The sequence below is a fragment of the Rhinolophus hipposideros genome (assembly GCF_964194185.1).
Source record: "Rhinolophus hipposideros genome assembly, chromosome: 5".
NCBI lineage: Eukaryota > Metazoa > Chordata > Mammalia > Chiroptera > Rhinolophidae > Rhinolophus > Rhinolophus hipposideros.
In genome coordinates, this window is record NC_138051.1 from 93,117,847 (window position 1) to 93,129,450 (window position 11,604).

The following is an 11,604-nucleotide window of genomic DNA, read 5'->3' on the forward strand; positions in this document are numbered from 1 at the left end:
AATGATGGGAGTAGCCTGGAAAGATTGCTAGCCCATAGAGATTGTGATCAATAAGCCTACGGGTATTAACAATAAGTTTCAGGGTAATTTTCTGAAACAGGGAACTTGGTGGAACAGGGGACATTCGGAGTTGAAGGCAGGTGCAGGGAGTTGATCGACTGTTAAGCTATAGGTAGGTCAAGGAAAGGGGAGGCCTGGGACCGCAACACCTCTACTGTGGGGGCCCCAAATGAGCCCTGTTTCAATACTGTATGAAAAGGAGGTCTACAAAGCACCAGTTTTTTTAAAAATCTTTATTAAATTGATTGGGGTGACTTTGGTTAGTAAAATTATATAGTAAAATTATACAAGTTTCAAGTGTACATTTGTATAATACAAAATCTATATTGCGTTTTGTGTTCACCACCCAGAGTCAGTTCTCCCTCCATCACCATATATTTGAAAAGCACCAGTTTTTTAAGTTACAAAGTGAAATTGTTACAGAAGGCTAAACTGAGTTGACAGTGGTTATAAACATGGGGTTATAACTATCTTTGGTGGGTAGTGCAATATACTTTAAACCACAATTAGCTTTATCATATAAATTTTGCTTTGCATCATAAGCACAAAAAGACTATTGACACATGAAAGGTACTGAGAGAAATTAATCAAAACACTGCTTTCAATTAAGAGAATTTTCATTCATTTAAACATTTTTCTGAGCACCTACTATGTGCTAATAATTAGCACATGGGGATATAACAATGAACAGATACAATTTTTGCCTTTCAGGTACTTAGGGGCAAACTGGTAAATAGGCCATTACAATATAGAGGAAGCATACGAGGTGTGATCAAAACAGTGAGTGCTGCGGCCAAGTGCCATCCAACGGAAAGGCAGGGATCTTCAATACGGGAAGCAGCTCTTCGAATCTTACTAACAGTGTGTGACAAGTTTCAACTTGTTCTGTGCAGTTAATCAGGTGTGAGCTATGGCTGAGAGGAGGTGAGGTCTGTTTTACCGTGTGCTGTAAAGCATCCTCCATCATGACAACGTTCTGTGTCACACACTGCTTCTGCTTTACGGCAATTTCTGTCAAATAAAAACATTACGGTGTGTCTTCATCCACCTTATTCCCCAGATCTGGCACCATGTGACTTCTGGTTCTTCCCGAAGGTCAAAATGACCGTGAAAGGTAAACATTTTGAATCAATTCAGGACATCGAGGCAGCCACGACAGTGCAACTAAAGACACTCACGAAAGAGGACTTCCAGAACTGCTTCAGAAAGTGGCAAGAATGATGGGATAAGTGTGTTCGAAGCAAGTAGTATTTTGAAGGGGATTAATGACAAAGTGTCTTTTACTGTAATAAATTTTTTTAAATTTAAACATTCACCGTATTTTTTTTTACCACACCTCATAGATTAGCAGAAATGAAGAATTCTGGAGCCAAACTGCCTGGGTTTGGATCTTGCTGTCATTTATAAGTTGTGCAATCTTGGGCAATTTTGTAAAGCTTGCCTGTCTGATAATAATAAAAGTGTCTACCTTATGAGGTTGTGAGAAAGTGGTTTCTGAGATAAGATGTAAGACTGACAACTTAAAAAGTGTGAACTTTTCCTTTTCTTGCTGAATATAATGGGGGGAGGGGTTGGGATGCCAAAATAATGCTCTAAAGCATTATTTAGGTCCAAGAAGAGAACAAAACCTCATTCACTGAGGAAATAAAAGTAATTCTATATGTAGAGTGTGAAGGGGTTGTGGCAGTAGTAAGCTATGAGCCAGAGAAGCAGCAGAAGCTAAATAGCAAAAGCCATGTAATCCATGACAAGTTGTTGTTTAATTAAAAAAAAAATACATATGTAATTATTTTAACTGACTTTTTCTTACTTGAGCATTAATAAACCCACAGGACACAAAGAACACATACATATAGAAGAGAAAGATTGGCTTAAAACATTTAAAAGCTGAAATCCAAACAGCATAAAAGGTATTTACTTAATTTTGAAAAGTTGACGGATAAAAAAAGAATGTGTTCTAAACATGTTTAACTAAACATCTGTTCTGAACACCATATTGTGTTCTCATAGATGACCTAGTCAAACAAGATCTCTGAGGAGTCTGAGACGACTCACTTTACAGATGTGTAAACCAAGGCACACGGAGGTTAACTGGTCCGAAGTCCAAAGGTAGAAAACCAGACATCAAAACAAGGGGGTTCTTCATAGTCAAATGTGACAAATTTCTTTTTCACAATAATCTCAATTCATGATATTATAACTTCTAAATGTATACTCTAGTCCTCTTTTCCTTGTTTTAAAAATAAATACAAATTACTATGTTGAAGTTTAATTTATCTGACTGAAACCAACAAAGGTGAAGTATATACCAAGTTGGGAAATTTCTCTCTCCCTTGTCAGATTTATTGTTGAAACATGTGACAGAACTCCCGTACTTCCCCGAAAATAAGACCTACCCAGACCATCAGCTCTAATGCATCTTTTGGAGCAAAAATTAACATAAGATCCGGTCTTATGTAACATAAGACCGGGTGTTATATATTATATTATATTATACCGGGTCTTATATAAGACCCGGTATTACATTATATTATTTTGTATTATGTAAGGTCGGGTCTTATACTAATTTTTCCTCCAAAAGACGCATTAGAGCTGATGGTCCAGGTAGGTCTTATTTTCAGGGAAACACGGTATGACCTAGTAATTAAGGCTATAATGAGATGTCTCTATCATAAGCTATTACTAACGTTTGCTACAAACTCATCTAGTTCTGCCACAGATTTCTTAGTTACCAGAAAATTCTCATGTCTAGTCTCAAGCAAGCAAAAAATATTTTGGGAAAGTCTGAAGACAAGAATAATTAGGTCTCATGAAGCAAATTATGGGATTTTCCTCCAAAGAACAATTCACAAATAAATCCCTGACAAAACAGGCCTAAATATAATTTCAAAATATAAGGGAAAAAAAGACATTTTATTTAAGTTAGTTCTGGCATTCAAGTCTCCCTCTAAAGAAGGAAGGGAGGGAGGGAGGAAATTGCACAGAAACAACACAATTCATTTATTGCTCCTTCCAGGGTTCCTCTTTAGTAGTTAAGACTTTTTCATAAAATTTAAAGGACTGTTAAACTTTTAATCTAAGTGAACACTTTTAGAAAATAATCAGGGGCAAGCAAAGAACACTTTGTATGTATAGTCTAAAGACAATAACGTACCTCATGTTTATTAAAAAATTGTTTACAAAGCACTTTCTCATGTTAGTTCATCCTAACAACTCACTGAGTACCTATAATGTACCAGATACTGTGCTACATACTGTAGACTTTGGCTCAAAGTACACTGTTATGTGGAAAAGTCAGACGTACAAGCAAGTGATTATAATACAGTGCAATGAAGGCTGGAAGAGAGGTCTAAAGTACTAAGGGAATGAGTGTGTAACTACTGGTAAAGATAATGTTTGAACTGGATCTAGAAGAATAAAGACCAATGTATCAATCAGGATATTTTTTGACGGCAAATAACTCCAAAGAATTGGCTTAAATAATAAGGAATTTACCTGTCCTAAGGAGAAATGCTGGTAGGGAAGAGCCCCAGGACCAGTACAGTATGTGCCTAAAATGATGTTATGAGGACCCAAGTTCATTCTACCTCATTGCTCTGCCATCTTCAGGAAATGTTTCATCATCCCAATGGCAATTTGGGAAATGTGTTTGTTAAGACAGGATTGTGTTCTCTTGTTCTTATACAGAAGGGGAAAAATGCTCTCCCCTAGAAATAGAATGTCTCCTTCCCTTCAATCTGACTGGGACAAATAACAGTTTGCAGGGAAATGCCTTGAACTGATTGGCTTGGAGTAATAAAAACCTAGCTCTGGAGTGGGTAATTAATCACCTTCTCAGTCTCCTAAATGACAAAGAATAAGAACTCCAAGCACTGAGATAAACATGAAAAACAAAAGTACAGGAAACAATAAACAGCTTGGTATGACTGAAGTGATGGGAAATCTAAAGCTGGATACAGTCTACAAACTCTTGTGAATTTGGGCTTTATCCTACAGCAATGGAAAGTTAACACAGGTTTTTAAAGTAGGAAATAGGGTTTTTTAGAAACAGAAGTGTGGTAACAATATAAAAAATAGCCAGAGGGAAAAACAGAGTGGGAGAACAAATGGCAGAGACTTGGTTGGTGGGCTGTTCAATAAATAGTCCACATTAGTAAGGAAGTGGTAACAGGGAAGGAAAGGGTGGAATAAAAAATACTTACATAGGGGCAAAGCTGCTATGTCAGACACTGCTATACTTAGTCGTACATACTCGTATATGTATACATACATATGTTTTTTGTTTTACAGATGAAGAAAATTAAGTCTCAGACAGGTTAAATGGCTGCTTAAGATCACAAACAGGAAAGAAAGAAGAAAAAAAAAATCACAAACAGTAGCCAGAATCTGAATGGAGGTTGGATTCCCAGTCCAATGTTCTACTACATCATAACTATTATCTAAAAACTCTGAACAATGCTCAAAAAAGGGGACATTTTTTGAATTCTGTGATTTAAAGGATGTTTGTGTATTGGATTAAGATGATTTCTATTTTATTCTAACCTTAACATAATGTTCACTATGTAGATTTAACGTCAATTATAAAATTAGTACATTATATGTTTGAAGTTTTATATTATTTAAAATAGTAAGGATGTTGTGAAAGACTCAATTTGCAATGCCAAATTTACAGACTATCAAAATTTTAATAATAAAAAAACCCCAAACCACTGCAGTTTGTATTAAATATTTTTTGAACATGTTTTGCAAATAAACTTGGTATTGAATGTTTTATTTTCATTATAAATCTGAAGTCAGCAGGCACTTAAAAGGTTACTTATAAATTATGCCTTTTTGAAATTTTGATAACTAACTTCCACTAGCATCAACTTTAAAAGAAAAAATTGTTACCTCATTTTTAAAATAACTCATATTTTTAAAAGTGACCTGCCTGTTTCTTTTTTGACTGGAGAAGTTTGATTTTGTTTTATTACCACTGTACCAAGACTGGGTTAATAGGGAAGACAGTTTCAAATAAAATAAAAATAAACACTTTGGATTCTATCAAAAAATTACAAACAATATACTTTTTAGCTTACGGGTTCAATCCTAGTCTTGCTTCTTAATTCAATCATTACCTTTAAGTGAGCACCTATGTGCTTGCACTTTGCTAGATGCTGGGAATATAGCTATGATAAAATTGTACTATATACTGAGGTGCCAAAAAAATGTATACAAAGAGGACACTTTGGTCAACGTTGCTCAGCAGTTGCTCGCCATAATCAGAAGTGTCTGGACGCTGATGGTAACCACTTTGAGCACCTCTTGTCATTGCAGAAGTCAAACGTGACTTTATTCATCTTTTGTTATCGGTATATATTGAGTATTACAATTTGAATAGTTTTCCTTTCTTAAAATGTGTATTCATTTCTTTGGCACTCTCTGTTATTTGTATGATGATTTGATCCTCGGTCGTCCCCACTGAATAAATATAGTACAATTTTTCTTCAGCCAAAACATTACTGTAAACATACAAAATGATGCCTAAAACATCAATTTGGCAATAACGTATTATTCTGCTAATGGTACCAGAATTTTCTCGTTCATCAGGCTAGAAAGAATTTTCTCTCTCAGCACCCCTACCTGATTTTTTTGTCCTTAAAGCATACCTGCTAAAACACTCGACAAACCAGGAATATAAGGAAACTCTCTCAACATAATAAAGGTCATTTATGAAAATCTACAGCTAACATTACACCCAATGGTCAAAGACTGCAGCCCGTCTTCAGGAACAAGACAAGGACATGCATTCTCACCACTTCTAATCAATATAGTCCTGAGCAATATAGTCCTGGCTAAAGCAATTAGGCCAAATAAATAAGTAGACATTCAAAGTGGAAAGAAGTAAAATTGTCCTTTGAAGATAACATATGTAGAAAGCTCTAAAGAGCCTACCAAAAAAAAAACCTGTTAAAACTAATAAATGAATTCAGCAAAGTTGCAGGATACAAAACCAACACACAAAAATGCGTTGTTATATATACTAACAATGAACAATTCAAAATGGAAATTAAAAAAATCAATCCCACTTACAATAATATAAAGAATAACAAAATACTTCAGAATACATCTAGCCAAGGAGATGAAAGACTTTTACACTGAAAACAACAAAGCATTGTAGAAAGAAATTAAAGACACAAATAAATGAAAAGACACCCCGTGTTCAAGTACTGGAAGACTCAATATTAACATGACAATAATAGTCCAAACAATCTATAGGTTCAATGTAATCCCTATCAAAAAATAAAAAATAAAAATATCCCAGTGGCATTTTTCTTGCAGAAATAGAAAATCCATCCTCAAATTCATATGGAATCTCAAGGGACCCCAAATAACCAAAACATTCAAAAAGAACAATGTTGAACATCTCACATATCCTGATTTCAATATTATAAAGCTACTGTAATCAAAACAGTGTGTTACTGGCATAAAGACAGATTTATAGACCAATGGAATAGAAGAGAGTCCAGAAATAAACCTTCACACCAAGTGATTTTTCAAGATGACAAGACTATTCAATGGAAAAATGACAGTCTTTTCAACAAACGCTGTTGGGAAAACTGGATATACATATGCAAAGACCTAACTAAGCATAGGAGTTTTCTTATAAGAGTTTTATAGAGGGAAAACTTCAAGAAATTGGATTTGGCAATGATTTCTTGGATATGACACCAAAACCATAAGCACCAAAAGAAAAACTAGTTAAGCTGTACATCATCAAAATTAAAAACTTTTGTGCATCAAAGGACACTCAACAGAGTGAAAAGGCAATGCAAAGAACGGCATAAAATATTTGCAAACCATGTATCTGATGAGGGATTGATATCCAAACCATATAAAGAACTCCTACCAACAACAACAAAAAACCAACTTCACTTAAAAGTGGGTAAATAAGTTAAACAAATATTTCTCCAAAGGAGATATACAAAAGGCTGAGATGTTAACATCACCCATCATTAGTGAAATGCACATCAAAACCAAAATGAAATGCCACTTTACACGCAATAGGATGGCTATTATCAAAATAACAAAAATAACAAGTGCTAAAAAAGGTACGGAGAAATTGGAACCCAAATATACAGTGCTGGGGGGAATGTAAAAATTTCTAGGTATGTACCAAAAAGAAACGAAAGCATGTACTCAAACAGCATGTCACAGCAACATTATTCACAACAGCAAAAAAAAGGGCGGGGGAGCAAACCTACTATCCATTGACAGATAAATGAATGAACAAAATGTGGTATACACATACAATGAGATAGTTGGCTTTAAAAATGAAGGCAATTCTGGCAAATGCTGCAACATGGATGAACCTTGAAGATACTATGCTAAGCGAAATAAGCCAGTCACCTAAGGATAAATACTGTATCATTCCACTTATATGAAGTTCCCAGAGTAGTCAAATTCACAGAGACAGAAAGAAGAACCCTGGTCGCCAGGGGCTATGGGTGAAGGCAAATAGGGAGTTAGCGTTTAATACATACAGAATTTCAGTTGGGGAAGATGAAGAGGGTTCTGGAGATGGATGGTGGTGATGGTTGCACAACAATGTGCATGTACTTAATGCCACGGAACAGTACACTTGAAATTGGTTAAAATGGCAAATTTTATGGCATGCATATTTACCACAATAAAAACAAAAATAACACCTGCTATGCACCCTTCCTATTGACTCCATCCTAACCTAAAATCTCATCTCACCTCTTCATATCCAGGTGAAGGCAACATCTCCTGTAGTCCCTGGTTCATGCCATCCCCTTCTCATTCTAACTTAATCTGTAGATCACTGACAGGTTCATCTTGCTGGTTTATCACATTAATATCTGGTCTACAAACTTTCAAAGGCTCTGCGTATCTTGCAGAGAAAAATCTAAATCCCCTCAATCCAGTACTCAAACTCTTCTGTAGACAGATATCCTTCCAACTGCCTACTGTTTTCCTTTTAGTCCCCCAAAGAAATTCAGTCAACAGCATCAGCTCATCCTTGTTTCTATTTCCCTCCCCCAAAACTAATCTCCACATTATACTCTTGTTCTTACCTCACAAAGTTAACTGCTCCAATCTCTCTGTAAATCTAAACCCTCACAGGTTAGCTCAAGTCCCAAGTGTTCCAGGAAGTTCTTCAGTCTCCTGAGGCCTCATTCATCTCCCTCTAACCAGGATACCTACAGCATTCTTTGTATTGGTAGTACGAGTCTGCCTTCTACACTCATAGAGGTACACATCTTATCTTTCTGGAGGGCAAAGCCTATATATTACACTTCCTTTTTGCCTCTAGCACCTAGTATAATGCAAAACCCAAAGCAGATCTTCAATAATCACCTGTGTAATTGAACACAAGGTACAATGTTGGATGTGTTAAGTTTCATTCACTCGATTATGAAATCAGAATCATTTGATATTATTATTTCTGAAGGTTAACCTGTGGCATACAACAAACAAAATTGCTGTGATTCAACAAGATGCATAGAAACTAGGTGGCATAACCTGGCAAACACAACACAGGTGTTTTAAATCCTAATATTTGAGTCTGATAAATTAGGTCATGGGACAGAGTATTGACCTATGAGGTTTTACTGAATGCATCCAAGAATGAGCCGTGCTGTAATTGGGCAAAAATGTAGTCACAGGCCTATGAAAACTCTAAATGAAAAGTCATTTTTTATTAAATTCAGGTTAGAAAACAAAATCATCAGTTAGTTATGGTAACTGCTGGTAGCTGTCAGAATCAGAGTAAGATTCTCTCGTTTCTGCTTTCAACTTGAATGCACAAAGACCTAGGAATGCGGATAGGCATCGGTGCGAAGAATGCAATCAATGAATAAGAAGTTCAGGAGTGTAACGAGAGCCCTCTAAATGGGGCGTAGATCCTAGCTTTGGTCCAATCCCTGACCAGCTGTGGAACCCACAGCCAGTCACTAATCTCCCTGGGCCTAGTTTCCCGGCTCTAAACAAGTCACTAAAGGTTTTTCTGACTCCAAAATTCCAGGACAAGCTTAACCACAGCTGCCATTAACATGCATGAGTCTTACAATTTTAAATCTTCCACATTTCCGGAAGAAAAGTAATTTACTTCAGCAATCTAAAAGGAATGGATGCTACTCAAAGGCAAGATTCTGTTAGTAGAGGAAAAACTAAACACAGAACGAGAAAAAAAACGAAGTAATTCTGTAAAAACGCCCATGTCCTGATTAGAGTAAGACGTTTCAGCCGGGGGAACAGTGCTACGGTAAATGTAACCAAGACTGCTTCCGTAAATTACGCCTAATCCAGAGTGTTTGTCTGTCCTCGTCTGTGAAGACGTGCTAGTGTCAGGTTAAAAGCAGAAGCATCGCTCCTTAGAGCTTCTCCAAAAGACAAAACAAACAAACAAAAAAAACCGCGAGAAAGCTCTCCTCCTCGGGATAAAGCTAGTCAACAGTTGTGCAAACGATGGGAAACTGAGGCATGCACGCCGTTAGCCATTCAAACACTCCCAGCACGGACTCCTTTATCACCCACTGAGTCTCGTCTCGCTTCCAACCTGTCACAGCGCAATGCCAGTGCGATCCCGAAACAGAAACTCACCGGACCACCTAACTTCTCCCGCAGGCGCAGCCATCTCCAGGCCTGCGCCCTCCCCAACTCTGGCCGGCCGTTCGCACGTCTACCCAGGGGCAGTGGCCGCCCCGCCGCCGGGTAAACACGCGCCGGAGTCTCGCCAGCGGGTTCCCGGCGTCCCGGGAGCAGGCGGGTCCCGCCCCCCGGAGCCCACAGCCCGGAGCCCGCCGGGCCGCCACCGCCGCCACCGACGACCGCTCTTCCCGCCGCGGGCGCCACACCTCACGCCGCTGCCCCCGGGACGGCGGCGCACAGCCCAGCCCGCCTCCGAGTGCACGGGGACCGGCCCGTCCGCTGCTGCCGCCGTCGCCTCAGCGCCAGACGGACAACCGTGCCTTCCCCGCCGGCGGCCCGGCGCCTCCCGCGGCGGCCCAGCACCGGCGCGGCCCCCTCGCCGCCCAGGCACAGCCCCTTCATCGCCGGGACGCCCCGCGCCGCGCGGGGCACAGCCTCCGCTCCCAGCCTCCGAGACACCGAGGAACACTCACCCCGGAGGCTCCTCCCGCCGCTGCTGCTGCTGCTGCCGCCGCTGGGACCGCGGCCGTCGCCCCCGCCGCCGCCACCACCAGCACCGCCGTCCGCACCGGCGCCAGCACCCCCAGCCATCCTCCTCCTCCTGCCGCTGCCGCCGCCGCTGCTGCCCTCTCCGCTCCTGTCAGTGGCTCAGGCTCCGGGACTGCTCCTGGGTTCCCTCGCCGCCATTTTGACTCCTAGAGGGAGCATCGGCTCGGCGCGGCCCTACGGCGCCTGCGCGGCGCTGCGGAGCCGACCCGCGCCCCCGCCCGCTCCCGACGTACAGCGTCCGGGATCACGTGGGCGCGCGCCGGGCTGAGCCGCGCGCGGGACGCGGAGCCGCCTGAGCCGAGTGATGCGCCTTATTCCCGCTCGCGCCGGGGCAAGGGGCGCATGGCGCTCGGAACCGAAGTTCGTTGTAGCGTCCTGCTTATTACAGGAGGTGATGACAAATCACTAAATGTATTAGATTGTAATTATAATAACTATGCTGTGGACCACCGGTTCTATCAATTCATGGTTCCATTCGTCGGCGGGCATCCTAACTGATCGCACACTGTGTCACCACCTTGAAGAGGAGCCTGCGCTTCCGCGAAGTCCTTTCTAACGTTCTTCATGTTTCAGTGGCTTCTTGGCAGTTCATCTTAAGCCCTGTCTGCGTGGTACTTTTACAGGCACCACCTTGCCAGTTGTACAGTCGGTTAAAAAAATCTAGAAAAGTTTTTCTCAACAAGATACCTCCGTAAACGAGGGACAAGGATGGATGGAAGCCCACAGTTGCAATGTGGTAGAGCCACATCCCTCTTCGCTAGATGCTCCTTGTCGGACAGGTTGCAAAAATTTCAGCGATGCGATAGCAAAAAACACCTTACATTTATGGATCGCCTTACAGTTCTCCAAACACCGTTTTAGAAAGAAAAAAAGAAAGGCTTCATTTGAACACCAAAACTACTCGTTGAGGTAGTCGCAGCAGGTATTATTATAGCCATTTTACAACTAAGGGGATAGACTTGCCCAGGGGCACACACAGCCGTAAGAAGCAGGCAAACCAAGACTAGAACCGTCCACAGCCCTTCTATAGGCCTTGGCAACACAAGACGTACTAGTCCTCTGGGAATTTATTGAAAAACCTCTTCAAAGTATTTGCATTTTCAATACCTACCCACCCTTGGGAAACAAGTTTTCAATAAGTCCCAGGTAGTCTCTGTTCTCAATCCACCGCTAACAGTCAAACAACAAGAGCAATTTCAAAATTTGTGACTTATTTTTGACCATCTCTTGGTCCTTTGTTTTTTTACACATTTCATATCTGGTTGGAAGATTTTTTTTTTTTCTTGACATCCTTCAATGGAAGGACTTTATCTCTTTGACTATAATGGTTGCTTTTGTCTG

General features: G+C 40.3%; 1 protein-coding gene across 4 annotated transcripts in view; it reads right to left on the reverse strand.

Annotated features, from left to right (window-relative positions):
- Nucleotides 1-10,433, reverse strand: part of BTBD7 (BTB domain containing 7) — a 76,386-nt gene extending 65,953 nt beyond the window's left edge. The window contains exon 1 of one of the 4 annotated variants that reach the window (XR_013993307.1): nt 10,188-10,411. The gene's annotated coding sequence lies outside the window, so the exon portion shown is untranslated. Of the gene's footprint in view, nt 1-10,187 lie in introns of all 4 variants that reach the window. The other 3 variants (XM_081047913.1, XM_081047915.1, XM_081047914.1) reach the window with 3 other exon arrangements.
- Between the last annotated feature and the right edge of the window lie 1,171 nt (nt 10,434-11,604).